The following is a 13981-nucleotide window of genomic DNA, read 5'->3' as shown; positions in this document are numbered from 1 at the left end:
CTGGCGTGTTTCATGCTGGTGTTGTCAGTCTATAATACGGAAAACCAAACCGCAAACCATAGTGGTGCACCGTGTTGGGAAAGATGCCACGTTCCTCGCACGTTAAAGAATTCTGCTATGGTATTCGATAGGAGTATATAGGAAACTTTGCGCTCCATCAGAGGAGGCTAAATTGCCCAACCCTACTCATCCCTCCCTTTTTCTAGTGGCAATCAAAATTTGTTTACCCTATTATCCTTGTGTCCCATTCCTTTTTTTCATTGCATCTTCATCATTTCATGTTCATTTTATCATCCATTTCATGTTCATCGCCTGAATATAGCTGAAATATTGCTGCTCGGGCGTTAAACCTCAATAATTAACCAATCAATCATATCCTAACATGATTTATGTGTTGAAGATAGTACCTGTCCGTTCGGACTCCTGTGTTCATTCCTCCCTCCTTTGTTCTTATGGATGCCGTGGAGGACTACACAAGAAAATGGATAAAACGAGAACAAGAAGACATTGATTCTCTGTTAGAGTGGTTAAAGGAGGTCTTTAATTTTGAAACGAATGAAAGTTTTACGTAGGTCAATGAGTGCCAATACTACATCAGTTTTCAAAGACCCCGATGTAGAAAAAGCATTGTCTACTATACATGACAAATATGTTGTCGTATAAGCAGACAAAGCCCAAAACAACATTGATTTTGTCTGCAAAACGTTTTACATCCAATGTTTATCATCAAAGGTAGACGTAGAAAATAATAGCAATGATAAGCCCTATATTGCTACCACACTCGCCAAAGAAGGAATTGTGGAAAACCATAAATCTGTGCTATCCTCTTTTGGTCTCCACCAAGGACGATGACTATGATTTTACTGTCTATGTACTGGGTTCCTAAACACAAGAATCCATACAAACAACGTTACATAGCTGGATCTGCAAAATGTACCACCAAACCTCTTTCAAAACTTTTAACTTCTATACTCACAGCTGTCAAAGAGGGTTTGCAGTCCTACCACAACACTTTTTACTACCGTAGTGGTATTAATTCAATGTGGATCCTGAAAAATTCGAAAGATCTTTTGGAGACAATCAGTTCAAGACTACTATCAGAATATAATAGCATTAAAACCTATGATTTTTCAATACTGTATACTTCTATTCCAGTTAAAATCACGACTTAAAAACATTATACATCGTTCTTTTTTTAAAAAAAAGATGGTACACCTAGGTACAAATATATAGTTCGTGGTAGAGATTCCTCATACTTTGTAAGACATAATTCCAAATCATCTTCCAAATATACAGAAAAAGATGTTTACCAAATGCTGGAATTTTTGATCGACAACATATTTGTTCAGTGTGGTGGACGCGTTTTTCAACAAACGGTCGGCATTCCAATGGGAACAAATTGTGCTCCTCTACTTGCTGACCTATTCCTTCACTCTTATGAGGCTGACTTTATAGCTAATCTTATCCGAAAGAAAGAATATCGTTTGGCTAGATCCTTTAATTTCAGTTTCCGCTATATAGATGACGTATTTTCTTTAAACAATCCTAATTTTGGGGATTTGATACATTGTATCTACCCCAAAGAACTTGAGAACAGACACTGTGAAGTCAGTCTCATATCTTGACCTACACTTAGAAATCAATGGAAAAGGGAAACTATTGACAAAACTTTACGACAAACGTGATGACTTTTCATTCAAAGTTGTCAACTTTCCTTTCATCTGTGGCAACATCCCTTCAGCACCTGCGTATGGAGTGCTCATATCACAAGTCATACGTTATGCCAGAGCTTGCCGAGACTACGCAGACTTTTTGTATCGCGATAGAATTCTAACAAATACGCTTCTGGAGCAGGGTTATGTTGCTACAAGATTGAAGTCAACACTACAAAAGTTTTATGGTCGTCATCATTAACTCATGGATCGTTACAGCGTATCCATCTGCGCCATGGAAACTGATTTGTTCAACGTGTCATAGTTTTCCTTTCCTCTTTCGTCTACCCCGGACTTGACGTTTAATGAGCAACTCGGTGGGTGTTTCTAAAAAAGCAGAGGACGCTTACCCTACCGGTGCACCTGGTCCATTCTCCCAGTTTTTAATGGAATCCGAGTTGCTCATTTGCTTTCGTTACTTTGTATGTATGATTTTAGTTACTTTTTGTTCTTTGTTGTGTATGTTCATCAACACACACATTTTGATGCAATCTCCTGTAAAAAAAATTACAAAGTTAAAGTTACGGACACAGCATCCACAATGACATTAAAATTTATTTCATTGTCAATATATGTCAGAAATTTCTAAAGATTTACTAATCGTAGTCTGTCCATATTTTTAATGTCAATGTAATTTATTGTAATAACTTACATGATATTTCATTTGGACTATTTCGATAGCAAAATCAGAAACTTAAAGGGAAAGACAATGTTGTGAACGTCATAAATATCGAAGGTAATCTGTTGAACTGTGACGTCACGAAGTCGGTTTGTAAAGTGAAAGTTAGTAGCTAATTGATTACGATGTCCGAAGAAATCGCAAATTTGGGACTTTTCCCCTATAATTTCAACCCAAAATAAATAGAAGAAGAGATTGAGTCACAACATGTATTAGCAAATGTCAGACAGCATCGACGATCAACGGGATTTGCAGCCAGATGACTAGTACTTGTAAGGAAATCGTATGGCTACTTCCGAAGAATGTTCGTGTTGCTGGTAAAAAAAAACTTTTAGAACATTTCTCTTTTATCATTCGTGCAATCGTAAGTCTGACAAGTCATCGTGTTTTAGTGATAAGATATACATGATCGTAGAAATATTTACGGAATATTCTTACATATTATTTGCAGTACTTGTATCAGTACAAAACCAACTTAGTGACGTCACAAGCCAATCGGAAGCTATCGGTAAAAAATCAATAAAATCAATCTGATCTTCCTTCAGATAGAAGAGTTCTGCAAGATGGCTCTATTCTTATATTTCAAGGATTTCGAACTTTACATAGCCTTGAGCATTTTATAAAAGCGCATTTTGCATTAAATGTAATTTATTTTTGTTTATGTGGGTATGATTTATCATAAGAGCCCAACTTAATGCAAAGGTGGTCTTTCCCTTTAATTAGATGGAGAGATATATTTTTTTTAATAAGTCTCTTGCAGAATGAATTTAAAATAACAAATACGCTAAATTTAATTGATTTGTACCTTGCAATATTTAAAAAATACATTGCAAATAAATTTTAAAGTTCATGAAAAAAGACATTATAAATATATATATATATATAGAAAGGTTTGAAAACTTCCCAACGATGTTAGAACTGTCAAATTTGCGATGCAAATTTTTGGTCGTTCCCTCCGCGGGACTCGAACTGGTACCGCGGTGACATCTATGGCATCACGGCCTGCACAAAGTCCAGCGCCCTAGACCACTCGGCCAGCTAGGCTATATAAAAATATAGCTTCCACTGGCCGCTCATTCCTCCTCGTAGTATTAATCTAGGGCTGTAACTTAGTACACGATATATGGTAGTACGGGACAGTTCATTCAGATGTTATTATTTAGGATAGATGATCAAATTAATGATGCATGTCACAACAAATCAATATTATACAAACGTCTCAGAATGTGAACTCTATTCGCTACACTGCTCCATTGGATCAAATTCATACAAGGAAGATAATAGAAACTTATTGAGGGTCTGAAAAATTTCCAACGATGTTAGAACTGTCAAATTTGCGATGCAAAGTTTTGGTCGTTCCCTCCGCGGGACTCGAACTGGTACCGCGGTGACATCTATGGCATCACGGCCTGCACAAAGTCCAGCGCCCTAGACCACTCGGCCAGCTAGGCTATATAGATAATATTGGTGATGTTAATTAACTATTGTATACAGTTCATATATTTGTCAAATAAAGTTCCAACACAACCAGAAGTTCCATATTAATAATTCACTTGTACTTTCACGTCTTCATAGACGATCTTCAGGTAATAAACTACAGTAGTATCTAAGTAACATTTCAGTGACGTCACAGATATAGAACGACTCAGTAACGTTATAAATAGAGTTAAAACGAAACTGAAAGTGTAAGCTAATACATATAGTAAAAATTGAATTTAACGTCCGTTTAAGATAGATTTAAATTTTTCAATAAACTTTCGTTCTTTCAATTCCCTTAAAGTGTCTCTCGGAGATTTCATTTTATAAAATGGAAAAATAAAAAAAAATTTCCACCGCCACAAGTTTCAATGTGTGCACTCAGCGGTATTTGTCTATATGCGGAATCTCTGACTTGTTGACGGTGTACCCTCATTCGTTCTGATAATGCATTTCCAGTCTGGCCGATATATATCTCTTCGCAGTTCGGGCATTTAATACAATATATTAAATTGGCACTTTTGCAGTTCATGTTTGCATTCGTATAAATTTTTGTTCCATCCCTAGAAGAAATTTCGTGACCGGAATGTATGTGTTTGCAGATGCCGCAACGTTTGTCTTCGCATGGTGACAATACGGGATATTCATCTCCTTGTGAATCAAACCTGGCTTTGGTTAATAAACGTTATAAATCCTGTGGCTATCGCTTACTTTGGATAAGGGTATTAGGAGTGATTAAATCCTTCAATATTTTACTTGTGTAAATATTGGTAGGTTATGTTTCGCTACATTGAAAATTTTCGGATTGGCAGGGTTGTGCTTTACGACAAAAGGGATTACATCATCGTAATTTCCAGATGTTTGTGTCCTGTTGTTTGTAGTCCGTAAAGATTCTATTGGTATTTGCTTCGCACGTTCGATTCCATTTTGTATAATATTTTGTGGATATTTCTGTTTTAGAAGAAATTCTTCGTCTTTGATCTCTGATATTTGGATCTTTAATTACAGTGCATATTTTTCGTGCCAGACAGTACGGGATATTCCATTTCGTGTGAGATGGGTGGCATGATTTAAAATTCAGATATTGATGGGTGTCTGTATTCTTATAGTAAATATCTGTGGTTAGTTTGCCATCCTTAAGTAGCACTGAGATGTCCAAAAATGGTAATTTTGTATTACTGACTTCTTGAGTAAATTTAATCCATGGATGTAAGTTGTTAAGCATTTCCGTTAATTCGGTTAGTTTGTCATTGCCATGTGTCCAGATTATAAAACAATCGTCAAGAAATCTTTTCCATGATTTTTCAAAATCTCTTGTGAATTCTAGCCCATACTTTTTGTTCAATGTTGCGGTACAATTTTTGCTCTAAATAACCCATGATTAACGTGGCATTAGTGGGAGCAAACTTAGCGCCCATCGCTGTTCCTTTTATTTGTATATTATTTTTAATGCCAAAGAAGAACGAATTGTTTTCTAAGATAAGTCTGACTGATTCTAAAATAAAGTCTTTATCGAATCTATCTGGAATAGCTCCTCTGTGTTTTTCAAGCCAAAATTTTACGGCTTCTATTCCGAGATCATGCGTAATGTTGGTATAAAGACTTATAACGTCGTACCTAAACAAGAGTGAATTTGGATCTGAGTTTATTTAAGGCATTATTTTATTATAGTTAATTTACATTTTTTGGTCGTTCCCTCCGCGGAACCCGAACGCGAATTATATGAATGTTGAGAAATGTTCCCTATTATCTCACAATTGAAGAGCTGAAATACCATGATTTCCCGCAATACGTCTGCTCTTTACCTTTAATACAAGAAAAAAACCAGAGATTCCGAATGGAAATGGTACGACTGGTACTGAATATGAGACTTACCATATAAAGTATTGAATTAGCAGGGAACCAAAAATATGGCGGGAAATCAAGGTATTTCAGCTCTTCAATTGTGAGGTAATAGGGTACATTTCAAAATATCCATAGAAACAGGATGGCGGATAAACAATACGCTCAGTGCAAAATTCTGGTAGGAAAAATAAATTTGAATTTTTTTCAATCTCGGAGGTAAGAACGAGAAATAATTGTATGAAAGTTGTAGTACAGAACGACATGAATTAAATGGCAAGTTTTCAAAGGAACTTTTGAGTAATAAAAAAAATAATCTAAAAAATCTGCAAACAGGCTGAGGTGAATTCGACTATAGATGTGTTGGCTCCAAAGTTGACAGGACCATTTACCTCAATAAAAGATGGATCTTCTAGTGAAAAACGTTAAACCATAGTCCTCGATTTATAGGGGCTCCATCGTCAATTTCCTGGTCGGAATCTGTATCGGAAACCGCTACATTAGAATCTATATCCGATCCAAAATCAGACACGCCATTGTCGGCCATATTTTGTAGATCCATCTATACTATGACGTCATATACGCAACGACGTCACAATGCGACGTCGTCATACATTTTCAAACATACAGTAGCGGTAGGACAACCGGAAGCCCCTGTGAAAATATCTAATCACAGGTGGTTGCTGAGGAAGCCAATATGGCCGCGTTTTTGAGGAAAATTTTGGGACCCACATTTTTCCAAGTTTCAAAATTTAATAAGATAACTCAGACATAATGAATATGTAACATAAGAGTATTGTCATATATACACATTAAGTACTACATTCAACGTAATAAAATAATAATATGGTATTCACAATAACAATAGACAATATAATTATGCACGGTTTCAAAATAATGCAGCTATTCTTTTTATAAAAATACAAAGTCGTTTGTAAACCTCAACGTTACGAATTGATAGAAAACTTTCCATTTTAACTAAACTTGGATATTTGATATAGCTATCTGGTAAAAATCTATTTCTCAGACTGACAACTACTTCAGATTGACATATAAATAACAGATGAAATTCATCACCAATACCATTTTCACATAGAGAACAAAACCTTTCGTATATTTTTCCACCTTCCTGTTTCTACAGGAATTCTCAAATTAGAAACTCTAAAGTTTGTTAACCATACTCTATTTTTTTCATTCAATCGAATTAGATATTTCTCTAAACTAAATTCATTTTAAAAGATTTATAAAACTGTCCCCTAGAAGATGTTGAAATTTCATTATTCCATCTTGCAATAAAAGGATCTGATAAAATCTGCTTAAAATACATTTTTTTTATAAAAAATCTGACTGATTCAGAAAAATATACCCAAGACCAGTATTGTTAAATAACGATTTTATACAATTAACCCATTATTCCCAGACTGTTACTGCTTAGATAGAAAATCGGATCTGCCTGCTAGAATATCATAACATGGTACATCAGAGAGCTACAACTAGGTCAGTATAAACTCAGTAGCATAAGAATAATCTTTTAATATCTGACTAAAATTGCATGCCAAAAATTAGTATTTTTTTTTTATTTGGCAAAAATCGAAGCGACGACGTTTTGTGACTCGTAGGGAGTATTTTGCAATGAAATCTTCTGATTTCAAAGATTTTAATGAGCCCGTACTCGCTTAAATCCTTGAGGTAACATTTTTTTTTACCTAATTTGAAATATGATCTTTTTTACGAAAATGTACGGGATTTTGGGACCGTCATGTCAGGAACATTTATTTTCACCTTCTACCTTTCCCTTAAATGTTGTCATTTTGTCAGTGAGCGTTAGGTATCTTTCCCATGCAACTAAATAACTTGATAGCACTGAGTCTATCAGTTTTCAGTGGCAGATCCAAAGTTTAAGGTAAGGGGGCAAAAAAGATTATTGACAGGATCACCGGTGGTGATCATGAAGTAAGTGTTTTTCATGATTAAAAACACAATTTTTCAACAGTTTTTTTTTCTAAGGGGGGTCTGGTACCCCTGGATCCACCATTGGTTATGGGTGCAAGTATTCAGCTAATGGTAAATATTTTTAATGCATTGCATGAATTTGGATTGCAACTACACACATTTGACACGAGTGGTGTATACATGTACATGTATTTGTAGACACTAAACATATTTATTTACATGAGTTAAAGTTTGTCAAACAGGGATAAATGTCCGTTAACCCTCCCCCAATAAAAAAAATAATGGTAGTTCCCTAAGGATTTCAAAACTATATTTTATTGATTAATCCTTTTTTGTAGGATATTTCTTTGCATTTTTCACCAAACTGAAAAATAGAAGGCAACGAATGGTAGAAAAGGCTTATATGTATTTCCATTAATGTGCCCCTCTTAAACCTTGCTAGCAAGGTATATACATGTACAACTAACTAAGACGCCTTATCCTATTTGAGGGACAAAATGTTTTGGATAACAGCTGGTCTCCCTCTAACTACCATATATCTCATTGATAGTTATTTTTTTATTTTTCTCAATGATTATCTCAACTTCTGTGACCTTTCATTACAAATTAAAAGTTGTGAGAATAAATACACAGCACAAACATTTACACATCTTTTCACAATTATTGTTATACAATAAGGGGAAACCTGACTGAAATTGTACTGCATAATTAGTTCCTCTTATAAAATGAAATTTACATGTACATGTAGGTGAAACTCCATATCTAAAACCTTTTTTCAAATAGTTTTCCTAGCAAAATTGAATGCATATTGCATTTGATTAACTGAAATATCTAAAGATGTCAATACTATAATAATTAAATATGTAATCTTTGGTTAAGTTTTGAGTATGTAGCAGAAAGAATAATAAATAAGCCTATTTAAATTTGGCTTAATTATATTTACACTTCTCAAATGTACACTGTTCAATAACCTTTTATATGACTATATATACTAGATAAATTTAAACAAAATGCAAAGTGTTTGTTGAATTTACCATATACTTTGTAAGGGTCTGGCATATTTTGACAACTTATTTAAATTAAACTTTCCCATAAAGAAAGAATAGTGATATAGGATTTGAACATTAAAAACAATTAAAAGCAAACCTTCCAACATAAAAAAAGTGCAGAGGTTGGTTATCATCCCCATACAAAGAGATGAAAAGGGTGAATCATGTTTGTCAACAGCCAAATCTTGTATTCTTTAAATTACAGAGCAGATACATCATTCAACAATAGTTTTGTTGGCTCTCTCTCACAGCCTTACATGGTGGAGCTGCCTTTCTCTGGTTTTTGTTTTAACTTTAAAAGCATGCTTTGTTAGTTTACGACCATAGGTATTAGGATGACATTTGGAATGATCAGCAACTAAAACTATTTTACATACTGAGGTACAGCATGTATGAGTGTGTTTTACCAGTACAGTAAAAGATTTGATTTTTTTTTTAAATAAATGTTGTCTACAAGTTTTGCTTTGTTTTGGTTTTGTTTTGTTTTTTTTTTTGTTTTTTGTTTTTTGTTTTTTTTAATAAATCAATTTTAACAAAAATAAATACAAAAAGGTGGCAAAACATGACAATATTTACAAGTAACTGTAAACAATACTAGGTACTGCATGACACATGAATTGACTGATGAGAATATTCCTACATACCTGTTGGAACAACTTTGTCATAATTCAGGCTGTAGAAACAACGCGTACTGTGTCCATTTTAAAAATTTAATTAACCGTATGTTCGTTTTTCAAATCTATACAAGAAAAGTATATAGACAACTTTTAAAAGATCTAAATTTTCAATGGCGTAAAAATCATAGCTTTCAATTAAGTGGGTGCAACACAGTAATCGCTTAAACATGACATTGTCATTTTCAACATCATTTTCCGAACGGCCAATACACACGAAATAGCCCAGACGTCGCGGAAGGTCACTGTTCAGGACGGATCACATTTTTGGTCTAAAATGCACTACCGGTTGTCCTACTGATGTATCCGTTATTTTCCTAACGTTATACATGATATGTTAGCTTAAAACATGACAGTTTCAGCTTTATTTATTGTTTTAGTAAAAAGTTGTTAAAATGACAAAAAAATCGTTTTGGCGTTCTAGTGGTAAACGACAAAAATGTCGCTTTGGCGCGGAAAGTTTTTTTTAACTTCGATTCCGTAAAACACACCAATTTAAGTCAAGTATTACTTATTTATGCTTTTTTTTTTTGGTTTCTGGCTTATATATTTTGATTAACGACCTCATAGGCATCAATCATTTTTATGAGGGTGTGGGCTGGGGTTATTAACCCTTTGACTGGCAGAGTTTCCTCTAAGAGAGTGCCAGACGTATTTTCAAAAATGTTTTCCGAGCTGTAGTTCTATGACCTTTCGTCGTGCAACGATTGTATGACGTTACAATGCTGCCTTAATAAGAGGCGTCAAAAGGGTGGAATGAATACCACTCACTTGTCTCCGATTACCATTTTTTTAAACTGCTTTTCCCATGATAGGAAAATATTGACGGGGCAGCTAAGCTAAACATTAAACATTAAATATCAATTACAAAATGTGAACGTAAATGAACAAAAAGCAAACGACACTGCCGACAGGAAAGAATAATATATATATATAGAGAGAGAGAGAGAGAAGCAAATTTTGGTCGTTCCCTCCGCGGGACTCGAACTCGTACTGCTGTGACATCTATGGCAACACCGCCTAGCTGGTCGAGTGGTCTAGGGCGCTGGACTTAGTGCAGGCGGTGTTGCCATAGATGTCACAGCGGTACGAGTTCGAGTCCCGCGGAGGGAACGACAAAAATTTGCTTCGCAAATTTGACAGTTCTAACATCGTTGGGAATTTTTCAGACCCTTCTATAAGTTTACGTTATCTTCCCGGTATCAACCTGTATCAATTTGATCCGATGGAGCAGTGTAGAGAATAGAGTCGTCACATTCTGAGACGTTTTTATATATATATATGCTACCGACTTTTGTAGTAGACTTTTAACTTAAATTGTACATTTAATATTTTTTTTTCGAAAAAAAAAACATAAGAGGGGCAGTGAATATTATCGGACAAATATGATTTCTTGAACAATACATTACTGTTCACCCGTTACATATAAAGACAATATTTTATTTAGTTGTCATCCAATGTCCTCTCTCCATTCAATAGAAGGTTTAGGAGGAGTTTCACCTATGAGCTACAAAATATATGTAAACTTTTATCGAAAGATCTCTCTTTTGCAGGCATCCATGGTCAGAATTTCACTGCGTCTTACACACAATCACATGTAATGCAGTAAATAAGGACTTCTAGTGCAATTAAAACATTGGAAGACAGACATGATACATGCATGGCGAGTCCTTCCCATCACACCATTTTTTTTTTTTTTTTTTGTGTGGGGTGGGGGTATAACTAACAAATCAAGAAAGCTTTTGACCGATGTTAAAAATACATTATTCTTCAATCGCTTAAATGTCCAATCCATTTAAAATACGGACAAAGACAACACCGATTTGTCTTTTATTGGGCGAACATTTAACATTTTTGTTTTCGCCAAAAGCGTGATTATTGGGATAGAGGCGATTAAGTTTGACAAAAAATGGATGTTCAATGATTAAAAAAACTTACCATTTCTATCATTGCTACCACTTTATTTGTGTCTTGTGTTTAGATATAGTACGTACAGTTGTTAATCTTATTGACTTATGTGAAGTAAATTATGATCTGTGTATGGAAGCCTATATCGGCCACTGTTTTTAATTAAAAAAAATCAAGACAATATGTTGAAAATTCAAGTTTAAAAAGATTGGCCAATATAGACCCCCGTATCTGTGTATCCATTGGTGTTATTTTTTATTTTATTTTATCACTTTATACTCTCACTCAACGATATTGAAACTACTTTGTCCGTCCGTCATCCCGTACGATTATCTCGGTTCTCAATGGATGGGTTTGTTTCAAAATTTGGTGTGGCTTTATAAAGATTAGGCATACGTTGAAAGTGAATTTGGTTGAACTGCGATATCAATTTCCTGTACGAGTGTGACATGCCTAGAGCAACACAACGCCTGTGGCATTTTTTGGATGAAGGGATTAGGACTAGACGCGTGGCCATCGGTTCTGTAGAATAAGTGATAATAATAAAAAAAATATTTATTTATTAATTTATTTCTAGCATCTGATACTTCAAATAACTACTGAATTGAAATCGTAAAAGACAAACAACTGATTAGAAATATAGGTTCATGTTAGCCAAAGATCATATATTTAAATGAATGCATGTACATTGTTTATTGAATTCATTTAACTTCATGACTAGCCCTAAGGGGTATACAAGCATTTCATAAAAAAAATATGTTTTAATAATTATGATAACCAATACATGTAACATGAGAAACTCCTTGTTGTTAGGCCCGCCAATCATCCAGCCAAGTAAATTAAAAATTGATGAAATGACTGACGAACTACCAATATTTTCTTTTATGGACCCTCCCTTTTTTAGGCTCTCAATGTCACGTTTCGTCGTCACAAAGGCCTTGCTACCGTGACGCGAAGGAAACAACACGTTTTTGACGGGGCCGATGCATCGGCCCTCTGGCACTGAAAGAAGTATTACTTTGGGCCGATGATCGACCCTGTGGCAGAAAACTCGTTAAAAAGAAGGATTTCAAAAAATATATTTCAATATCCCCCCATTATTCAATGAGGGCTGATCAACTAATTTTTCTTAATTCTGAAATGAATCATTTTCACGCTCGTGCGATATATATATATTTTTAATACAACATAGATCCCAGCCCCACTCTCTAATTAGTGTATGACCAACTGATCTAGACGCAGTCAGCCTTATTGGCTGACTTCGAATGTACTCCAGTGGTGGATCCAGGAGCGGGTGCAAGGGGTTGGCACCCATCTTTTTTTATTGGAAAATTTGACATTTTCATGTGTAAAGAATGACCTAGCTTCTCCCTTTTTATTTCGAGGATTCCCGGCTGGCACCCTCCTTTTCAAAATGTAATCAAGGAAATCAGTATTCTAGCGGAATCAAAAGAATGTAATCCGGGTACAAAAATCAGACATGGAAAACAAACACACACAACAAAGAACATAAAATAACCAAAATAATACATACAAAGTAACAAATGTAATTGAGCAACTCGGCCTCCACTAAAAACTGGGAGCATGGACCAGATGCACAGGTAGGATAAGCGTCCTTTGCATTTCTAGAAACATCCCACAAGTTGCTCATAAAAAGTCAAGTCCAGTGTAGACAAGAGAAGAGAGGAAAACTATGACACGTTGAACAAATCAGTTTTCATGGCGCAGACGGATACACAGTAACGATCCAAGAGTTCATGGTGACAACCATAAAACTTCTGTAGTGATGATTTCAATCTTGTAGCAACATAATCCTGTTTCAGAAGACTAATTGTAAGAAGTCTAGTGCGATACAAAAAGTCTGCGTAGTTACGGCAAGCTCTGGTATAACGTATGAGTTAGGATATGAAAACTCCATACGCAGATGCTGAAAAGAAGTTGCCACAAATGAAAGGAAAGACGACAGTACGGATTCATCGCGTTTGTCGTATAGTTTGGTCAATAGTTTTCCTTTACCAGCGTAGTCTCAATGTCTGTATTATCCTTTGTCTCAAATTCTTTGGGCGCCGGGTAGATGCGTTGTATTAAATCCCCGAAACTTGGATTATTTAACGATAATATGTCATCTATATGGCGGAAACTGAGTTTAAAGGATCTAACTAAACGATGTTCTTTCTTTTGGATCAGATCAGTTATAGGGTCAGCCTCATAAGAGTGAAAGAATAGTAGAGGAGCACAATCTGTTCCCATTGGAATGCCGACCTTATGTTGAAAAACGCGTCCATAACACTGTACAAATATATTGTCAATAAAAAATTCTAGCATTTTGAAAACATCTTCGGTACATTTGGCAAAGTGTCTGGATTCGCCCCTGTATTCTCTGTAACTTTTATTTACATGAATATTAACATGAAAATAATAAGAGAGAGTGAATATCCATGTGATCACTAGTACCGAAGAACGCCTAGATTTAATGAGTGTGCGGAAGACTTAGTTGTTCCGCCCACGAGTTGTATCTTAATGACACTTATGATTATATTTTGGTTATTCATAATAACAAATTGATAATCCTATTCATAACATAGGTTTTCTCCATAATTTAATGTTATTTCTACACAAATTTTAAATTTTGTGATCGGCGGAATGATATTCGTATTGTGACGTTTTAGCGAGAGAAATGAATTCATT

The sequence above is a fragment of the Perna viridis genome, chromosome 6 (genome assembly GCF_037379345.1).
Source record: "Perna viridis isolate PV_CMFRI_1.1 ecotype Kerala chromosome 6, ASM3737934v1, whole genome shotgun sequence".
NCBI lineage: Eukaryota > Metazoa > Mollusca > Bivalvia > Mytilida > Mytilidae > Perna > Perna viridis.
Note: the sequence above shows the minus strand (reverse complement) of the source record.